At 37.9% G+C, this 9387-nt stretch overlaps 1 pseudogene; it reads right to left on the minus strand.

The window, feature by feature from the left end:
- Positions 1-291: 291 nt before the first annotated feature.
- On the minus strand, positions 292-2066 carry LOC143887485 (uncharacterized; annotated as a pseudogene).
- Positions 2067-9387: the final 7321 nt, after the last annotated feature.

A 9387-nucleotide genomic window follows, 5' to 3' on the forward strand; every position in this document is an offset into this window, starting at 1 on the left:
AGTGACAGCTAAAGGACTTCTACTTAAATAATAAACAAGTTCACCACATGCTAGGAGGGATCAACTACACATTTGTTATTCCAAAAGACAACAACACGAGAACATAAATTACCATTTTTTTGCTTGATCTTCAACAAAAGATACTACGATCAAACTAAAATGAGAGAGAGAGAGAGAGAGAGAGAGAGAGAGATGTAAGTCACCAGGATTTGGAATCTCAGTCCAACATTACGAAATTTGGAATACCCATCAAATGGCTCAATGACCTGTTACAAATTAGATGATATTAACTCAAAGCTTTTCAGATATCCTAATCATAAAAGAATTCACAGCAACCTTATCCAGAACAATCCATGAAGACTCAAAAAGCTCATGGAAAAACTCAGCTCCAATCTCCTCAACTGCAGCTCTAAATGCCACCCCAAATGAGCTCCCTAAACTGCCCCAAGACACGGTTTTCCACACACCCCAACAACCAAAACCTTGTTAGTATCTTGTGCTACACAAGCACAGATCAAAGGTTTCATCTTTGCACCCTTTTCTCGCAAAGCATCCATCAAAAAGTAGCAAAATTTGGTTAAAGCTTGAGGATGACCTAACAGCTTAGTGTCTACTGTGTCTTCAAGTTTCAGCCACCTGAACTTTCTGCCACTTCTAATAAACCCACTTTTCGTTATTCCAGAACTCCCTTGCCTCAAAATAGCTCTTTGTACCTGAATTGCATTTTGCATTCCCTTTCTTAACTTATCAAGATTGCCTAAAGAAAGCACTGAATATGCAATCCAAAACTGTTCGGCTGCAGATAAGCTATTAGACTCTACGAATGATTCAAGCAATGTTGTAATCCCATAAACTACATCAGCTGCCGACACCTTCGAGCTATAACCATGAAGCCTTAAAAAGCTTCTGTAGTATAATTCTGTCAAACCATATTCTGGTAAGAACCGCTCGAACTCATCCTTCATTTGTTTTTTAACTTCAGTACTCATGTACTGAAATTTCTGCCAACAGTCAATGAGAGCGAACCCCATTCGGGCTAAAAGGAGCTTCATTTTTTTCAACCCATTGTCACTCCAAGTCTTCAATTTCGTCGCAATATTCGAGGAACAAAGCATTGAATCAAATAGATTCCACTCCCTTAAGAGCATTAGTCTAGGCTCATCTTCATAAGCAATTCGAGAAGCATCCGGCGCTCTGATTTTTGTCCCATCTTTGAGAGTCACTGAAGTAACCGCGTCCAAATTCCCCGAGCTGTTTATATGTTGTTCAAGCTCCATTACTTCAGTTTGGTACCTCTCATTCGTTAGTCTCTTGTGTACAAACTGATCGGTGAGAGAGACGCAAGCTAACCATAACAACTCGTTATTGTTTCTTCTAAGTGAATGAGATAGATCAAACATCAAACAACCCGAAGGCTTACCATGGAATGTACCCAACTTGTAATACTCAGTTTTCAGCCTTCTATAAAGCTTAACAGGATTCGATTCCAATTCTGATTCCTCATAAATCTTTCTCCGCTTTCTAGCACCTTCCTCCTCATTCTCGCTCTCACTTTCTTCATCGCTATCAGAGTTTTTATCATTCTCATCATCGCTATTCAAATCCGATGCATTTGCCACGGTGCAGATATCAAAATCATAGGCCAAATCAGCCTGATGTTCGTCATCACGAGTATAAAGAACAACTACTCGGTCGTTCTGTTCACTTAAATTGTGAAGATGAATCGGATGGTGACTATCAACAACAAAAACAGAAGCCACAAGCCCCAGATTCAAAATTCTTCGTAAATCTCTATGGCTTCCCCAATTTATGAGGAGAATAGAGATTGGTTCATTCGAAGATCGAATATCTGGCCCTGCAAATTTGTCAATTTCACTGAAAGAGGAGACAGGGTAGCAAGCATATCTAACAGAATCTGAAGATAGGATGTGAGTTATGATCTTAAGCGTAGAAAGGGAGTCAACATCGGACGTAGATGAGAATATTAGCAAAGGCGACAACGAAGAAGCAGAGGCTGAATCGCATAATCGAGTATAGAATGACTCTACTCTATACTCGCTCACCATAATTCCTGAACTAGGTTTCCAAATATTAAAGAGAAGAATATATTTCTGTAGGAAAATACAGAAACCTTCATTCATACCAATCACACAAATTACCCCCTTTTCATTACACTCTAAGCTCTTCTTATTTTACTTACTCATTTCCCCCTTTTTTATAAAGAGAATATGAAGAAACTCCTAAAGAACAGATCTAATAACAAACAACTTTTGAAATTTGGAAGAAGAAATGTACCTGTAATAGCAAAACCGTTTTGGATGCTCTGATTTTTAGGGTTAGGGATGTTGACTTTTTATGGGAAAAAAGTCTTTTTGTAATTCAAACTTACAATGGGGTGTTTTTAGTCATTATATGTATGCTTTTGGGCATCCCTCCAAAAAGACTAAAGTCATGAGAAAACTTTAGTCCTAGATGGGAAGTGTGAGAGGATGAGAGTGGCCATATATATACTTTCACTCTCTTAACCTTGTGAATAAGTAAGAGGTCATGGGGATCCTACGCGCATGAATCACCCACTTGGGTCCGGTGGGCTTTTGATCTTACCACACACGCGTGCCGCCCGGCCCGGCTCGGCCGGCCACGCGCGTGGACCTAAGGCTTTTCTTTTTCTTTATTTATTTTTTCCTTTTAACGGTCAAGAATTTATTTATTTTTGTTTTAACTCTTTTTTTACCGTTTGAGATTCCTTAATCGTGGTTTAGTGACCGTTTGGAAAACGCCTCTCACGCACTAAAAGAGTGCGACGTTTCACCCTAACGTGTCGATTATCTTTCTATATAAATCGGTTTTAGAGAAAACAGAAAACAGATCCTTGACGGATTCTTCTTCTGTTCTTTCTCTTCTCTGGCTTTCTCTCTGGTTTTCTGCTCAAGGCTTTTGGCAATTATAAGCGAGTTCTTAGGCATCCGGGCTGCGTGAGTGCTCACCCCTGGAGCGAGAGTTGTTGTATCCTTGAGGCATACGCCAAGACGCCCATCTGCACCGTTGATTCGTCATAGTGGGGGCGAGATTTGCCTTAAGGACAGCGAAGATTCTTCGTGCCTCAACTCGATAAATGATCTAACGATTTCTTTTTCTTTTACAGATTATTATTGCAGAAAATAGTATTATTGATCTCTGTCTTCAAGTTGTGAGATTAATTTGTTATAAGGTATTCTCGAATCCTAAATTACAGATTTGCACATCAATTTTTCTAACAATCTTAAGGCAAATCTTTATCTGTGATCTGTAATTTTTGGGATTTCGATTATTGAAAATTAATCATCATGGCTTCCCAAACCGAAAGACCGGAGAAATTTGACGGATCGGGTTTCGATAGATGGCAGGAAAAATTGCGATTCTTTCTGACTTTTCTAAACCTAGACTATATCTTGAATGATCCTGACTCATTACCTGATGAGGAAGAACCTGCTAGAACTCATCTCACTGAGAAAAGAAAAGGAGATAACTATCTCTGTAAAGGTCATATACTGAGTTGTCTCAGTAATCAATTGTTTGATGTATTTTTTAGAATTGAGTCTGCAAAAGTGCTGTGGGAAACTCTAGAGAAGAAATACCTAGTCGAAGCAGCGGGTTCTAAGAAACATCTAATTGGAAAATATTTTCGATATCAGATGGTACATGGAAAATCCATTATGGATCAAGTGAATGAGATCCAATTGATTGTTTCTAACATTCTTGCTAGAGGGATCAAAATAAAAGAACAGATCCAAATTGGTGCAATTATTGAAAAACTACCACCTTCATGGGAGAAATTCCAAGACACATTATTGCATGACAGAAATGATTTTTCTCTTCAAGACTTGTTTGTTTATCTTAGAACTGAAGATGAAAATTGTTTCAGAAAACAGAAATCTAAGGCCTATGAGTTTAACTCTAAGGCAAATCTCACTGAATCTTCATCTGGAAAGAAAACTTCTTTTAAACCTGCATCTGGATCAGGAAAAGGTCATTTCAAGAAAAATAATAAGGATTTCAAGAAAAAGAAGGGTAACTGCTTTGTGTGTGGAAAAGCAGGTCACTATGCTAAAAACTGTAGGAAAAATGATAAGAAGAAAAACCCTCAAGGAAACAATGTGCCTCAGGCTAATGTGGCTGAAGATCAATATCTGTCGGCCGTAGTATCTGAAGTGAACCTGGTTAATAACGTGAAGGAGTGGTGGGTGGACACTGGTGCCACCAGACACATCTGTAGTGACAGAAGTGTATTTTCTTCCTACGAGCTTCTAGGGGATGGAGAGCAGCTTTTCATGGGAAACTCGTCATCATCTGTTGTGATGGGTAAAGGAACAATGATGTTGAAGCTTACATCTGGAAAAGTTCTGAAGCTCTGTGATGTCCTTCATGTACCAGATATAAGAAAGAATCTGGTGTCTGGGTCACTTCTGATCAAGAAAGGTTTTAAACTGGTTTTTGAGGCTGATAAATTTGTAATCACTAAAAGTGGTGAATTTATGGGAAAAGGTTACTCTAGTGAGGGCTTATTCAAACGGAATGTAACTGGGAACATTATGAATAAAGCTTCATCTTCTTCTGCTTATATTACTGATTCTTCTTGTTTATGGCATGGTAGACTAGGTCATGTTAACTATGCATCTTTAAAGAAAATGATGACCATAGGTTTAATTCCTAAAAGTGATCAAGTAGTAGAGAAATGTGAAGTATGTGTGCAATCAAAGTACTCTAAGAACTCTTTTCACAAAGTAGAAGAAAGAAAAACAGAAATATTAAATTTAATTCACAGTGATGTATGTGACTTAAACAATGTTTTAACTAGAGGAGGTAAAATGTATTTTATTACATTCATAGATGATTTCTCTAGATATTGTACTGTTTATCTTATTAGAAATAAAGATAAATCTTTTGATAAATTCATTACATATAAAATTGAATTAGAAAATCAGTTAGAAAATAAGATCAAAATTTTAAGATCTGATAGAGGTGGTAAATACACTTCTAATGCTTTTAGTGAATTTTGTGAAAACCAAGGTATTATACATCAAGTTACTGCACCATACTCTCCACAGCAAAATGGAGTTGCTGAACATAAAAATAGAACTCTAATGAACATGGTAAATTCTATGTTAGGAAGTTCAGGATTACCTCAAAATTTATGGGGAGAGCCTCTTCTCTCTGCTTGTTATATTCTGAACAAGATATCTTTTAAAGATTTTGACAAAACTCCTTACGAGTTATGGAAGAATAGAAAACCACATTTTAAATACCTTAAAGTGTGGAGGTGCTTAGCTAAAGTTAGGATTCCAGATCCTAAGAGTACTAAGTTAGGTCCTAAGACTGTTGATTGTGCATTCATTGGATATGCACAAAACAGTAGTGCATATAGGTTCTTGATTTATAGGTCAGATCATGTTGATATGCAACCTAACACCATAATAGAATCCAGAGATGCTGAATTCTTTGAAACCTTATTCCCTTATAAGACTAGTCTAAGTGAGAACACAATTAAAAGACCCTTTGAATCTATAGATAAAGGCCATCTAGTGTCTGAAGAATCAGTAGAGCCTAAAAGAAGTAAAAGAGCAAGAGTAGAGAAAAACTCTGGTCCAGAGTTCATTGCCTATCTTCTACAAGGAGATCCAAAGACATATAAAGAGGCAATGTACCTTCCAGATTCTTCATTCTGGAAAGAAGCTGTCAAGAGTGAAATAGACTCCATTTTGAGTAATGGGACATGGATCTTGACAGATCTGCCTCCTGGTTGCAAACCTATTGGTTGCAAGTGGATCTTTAGGAAGAAATTAAAAATTGATGGAACTATAGATAAATATAAAGCTAGATTAGTAGCTAAAGGGTTCAAGCAAAAAGAAGGAATGGACTTTGACACCTATTCACCTGTAACCAGAATAAGTACAATAAGAATTTTAATTGCCATAGCTGCAATCTATAACCTGGAAATCCATCAAATGGATGTCAAAACTGCATTTTTGAATGGTGAATTAGATGAGGAGAGCTATATGGATCAACCTAAAGGCTTTGTAATCCAAGGCCAAGAGCAAAAGGTGTGTAAACTTATAAAATCTATATATGGTTTGAAACAAGCCCCAAAACAATGGCATGAGAAGTTTGATAGTGTGATGCTATCAAATGGATTCATAATAAATGAATCAGATAAGTGTGTATACAACAAATTTAGTGGGGATAGCGGTGTTATTGTTTGTCTGTATGTAGATGATATGTTAATCATCGGAACAGACATTAGTGTAATTAAAGGCACTAAAAATTTTTATCAAATAATTTTGATATGAAAGATCTGGGAAAGGCAGATGTAATCCTGGGTATCAAAATTAAAAGAAACCCAGAAGAAATAATTCTATCTCAGTCTCATTATGTAGAAAAAATTCTTAGAAGGTTTAATCAATTTAATTGTAAACCTGTGGCTACCCCATATGATTCTAGTATAAGATTATGTAAGAATAAAGGAAGTGAAGTAAATCCACTTGAATACTCTAGAGTTATAGAGAGTCTAATGTATTTGATGAACTGCATTAAGCCAGACATAGCCTATGCAGTGGGTAGACTCAGTAGCTATACCAGTAATCCTGGTAGTGATCACTGGGAAGCTCTAATTAGAGTATTGAAATATCTTAAAGGAACCATAGACTATGGTTTGCATTTCACAAAATATCCTGTTGTACTAGAAGGGTATAGCGATGCAAATTGGGTATCTGGATTTGAGACCAAATCAAGGAGTGGATATGTTTTCACTCTAGGAAGTGCAACAGTTTTTTGGAAATCAACCAAGCAAACGTGTATAGCCAGATCGACTATGGAGTCTGAGTTTATTGCTTTAGAGAAAGCAAATGAGGAAGCTGAATGGCTTAGAAACCTTCTAACTGATATTCCATTTTGGAATAAGCCAATACCGGGTATTACAATCCACTGTGATTGTCAAGCTGCTATGGGAAGAGCAGGTAATAATGTATATAATGGTAAATCCCGACACATTCGTCGGAGGCATAACTCCATAAGACAGTTGTTAAAGAATGGAGTGATAACCATTGATTATTTAAGATCAAGTGATAATATATCAGATTGTCTTACAAAAGGACTAAATAAAAATTTAGTCATGAGCACATCGAGGGGGATGGGGGTGAAGCCCAATGTTTAGATCACCTATAACAGGAACCCAACCTATCTGACTGGAGATCCCAAGAAGTAGGTTCAATGGGAAAAACAAGTTATTTGAGTGATCTGTTTTGCACCAAGTTGTATGTGAATTAAGTTCACTAAGCCTATCCCTATGATGTGGGTGCAACCTGTAACAAAAAGATGATGAGTTGTAGGACTCTTAATGTTATCTATAGCTGACTAGCTGACTAGCTGATTGTCAGTGGGGTGCGTAATTACAGGGCACTCTTGATAGATACACCTATATGAGTGTGGAAGTGTGGCCGCTTCTTATGAGAATGGGCTAATTTCTCTAGAGCGCTCATGAAAACAGGACATAGCACATGGCCGAAAAGTGCAACACCGAATGAACTTGCTTATGCCTTATGTGTTGTGTGTGTGGTATGTTGTCTCAGTTTATTACTAACAGTGCTTGGTTCAAGACGCATGTTCACCTAGTACTTGATAAACTCGATATACCTACACTAAGTAAAGGTTCAAGTCCAAAAGACACCTCTACTGATACATAACACATCTTGCCTTGATCAAATCTATTTACATTTAAGATTTATTTATTTCTTGTAATTTTGAATTAGGGATTGTTGACTTTTTATGGGAAAAAAGTCTTTTTGTAATTCAAACTTACAATGGGGTGTTTTTAGTCATTATATGTATGCTTTTAGGCTTCCCTCCAAAAAGACTAAAGTCATGAGAAAACTTTAGTCCTAGATGGGAAGTGTGAGAGGATGAGAGTGGCCATATATATACTTTCACTCTCTTAACCTTGTGAATAAGCAAGAGGTCATGGGGATCCTACGCGCACGGATCGCCCACTTGGGTCCGGTGGGCTTTTGATCTTACCACACACGCGCGCCGCCCGGTCCGGCCCAGCTCGATCGGCCGCGCGTGTGGACCTAAGGCTTTTCTTTTTCTTTATTTATTTTTTCCTTTTCACGGTCAAGAATTTATTTATTTTTGTTTTAACTCTTTTTTTACCGTTTGAGATTCCTTAATCGTGGTTTAGTGACCGTTTGGAAAACGTCTCTCGCGCACTAAAAGAGTGCGACGTTTCACCCTAACGTGTCGATTACCTTTCTATGTAAATCGGTTTTAGAGAAAACAGAAAACAGATCCTTGACGGATTCTTCTTCTGCTCTTTCTCTTCTCTTGCTTTCTCTCTGGTTTTCTGCTCAAGGCTTTTGGCAAATATAAGCGAGTTTTTAGGCATCCGGGCTACGTGAGTGCTCACCCCTGGAGCGAGAGTTGTTGTATCCTGGAGGCATACGCCAAGACGCCCATTTGCACCGTTGATTCGTCATAGTGGGGGCGAGATTTGCCTTAAGGACAGCGAAGATTCTTCGTGCCTCAACTCGATAAGTGATTTAACGATTTCTTTTTCTTTTACAGATTATTATTGCAGAAAATAGTATTATTGATCTCTGTCTTCAAGTTGTGAGATTAATTTGTTATAAGGTATTCTCGAATCCTAAATTACAGATTTGCACATCAATTTTTCTAACAAGGGTTTGGCTAAGAAGAGCTTCTTAGTAGTATCCCTTGGTTTTCCATTGAGGAAATAGAGAGATCTGTTCATAGAGAAATGGGGAAGGAAGAGTTTTGATGGTGATTAAAGCCTTTTTTTATTTTTTTTCAAATTTTCGAAATTCAAACTTTGTAACGACTGCGAAATTTTTTGGCAGCCAGACGGAGAGAAGAATCTTAGAATCTCCGCTTTTTTTTTTTTTGTTTCGATCACGTGCTGTCTAAATGACTATTTTGTTGGTAGCCATTTTACTTAATAGCAATTTTATCCTACACGTTGTATAGATCTGCGTAATCTCGGCCGCTCATTCGGTGGGCCTAAGGGTGGATGAGTCACGCTAGGAAAATCGTACTGATTGAACCATCCTAGCTGTTCCACCTTTGGTTGATCGAAACTGTCTATTTGATGGGTCTTTCTTTGGACAATAATAGAGCTGTAGCATCAAACAATGTTTACTTTTTGTCAAAATTATTATATAGCCAACGGTTTGGATCCCACCATGCCACAGTGGGCAAGGCTCATCTATAGGACCGTCAATCAGGCCGAGCTTGGGCGGGCCTGAGGTGCTCAAGCTCAGCCCATGTCTATACAACGGGCTTCAGGCCGAGTTCGGGCTTGCCCATCACCTCTTATTTTCTGCACGAGAAAAGACTAAG

Source organism: Tasmannia lanceolata, unplaced genomic scaffold, assembly GCF_043159265.1.
Source record: "Tasmannia lanceolata isolate RefF3 unplaced genomic scaffold, GAP_Taslan_0.1 ptg000012l, whole genome shotgun sequence".
NCBI lineage: Eukaryota > Viridiplantae > Streptophyta > Magnoliopsida > Canellales > Winteraceae > Tasmannia > Tasmannia lanceolata.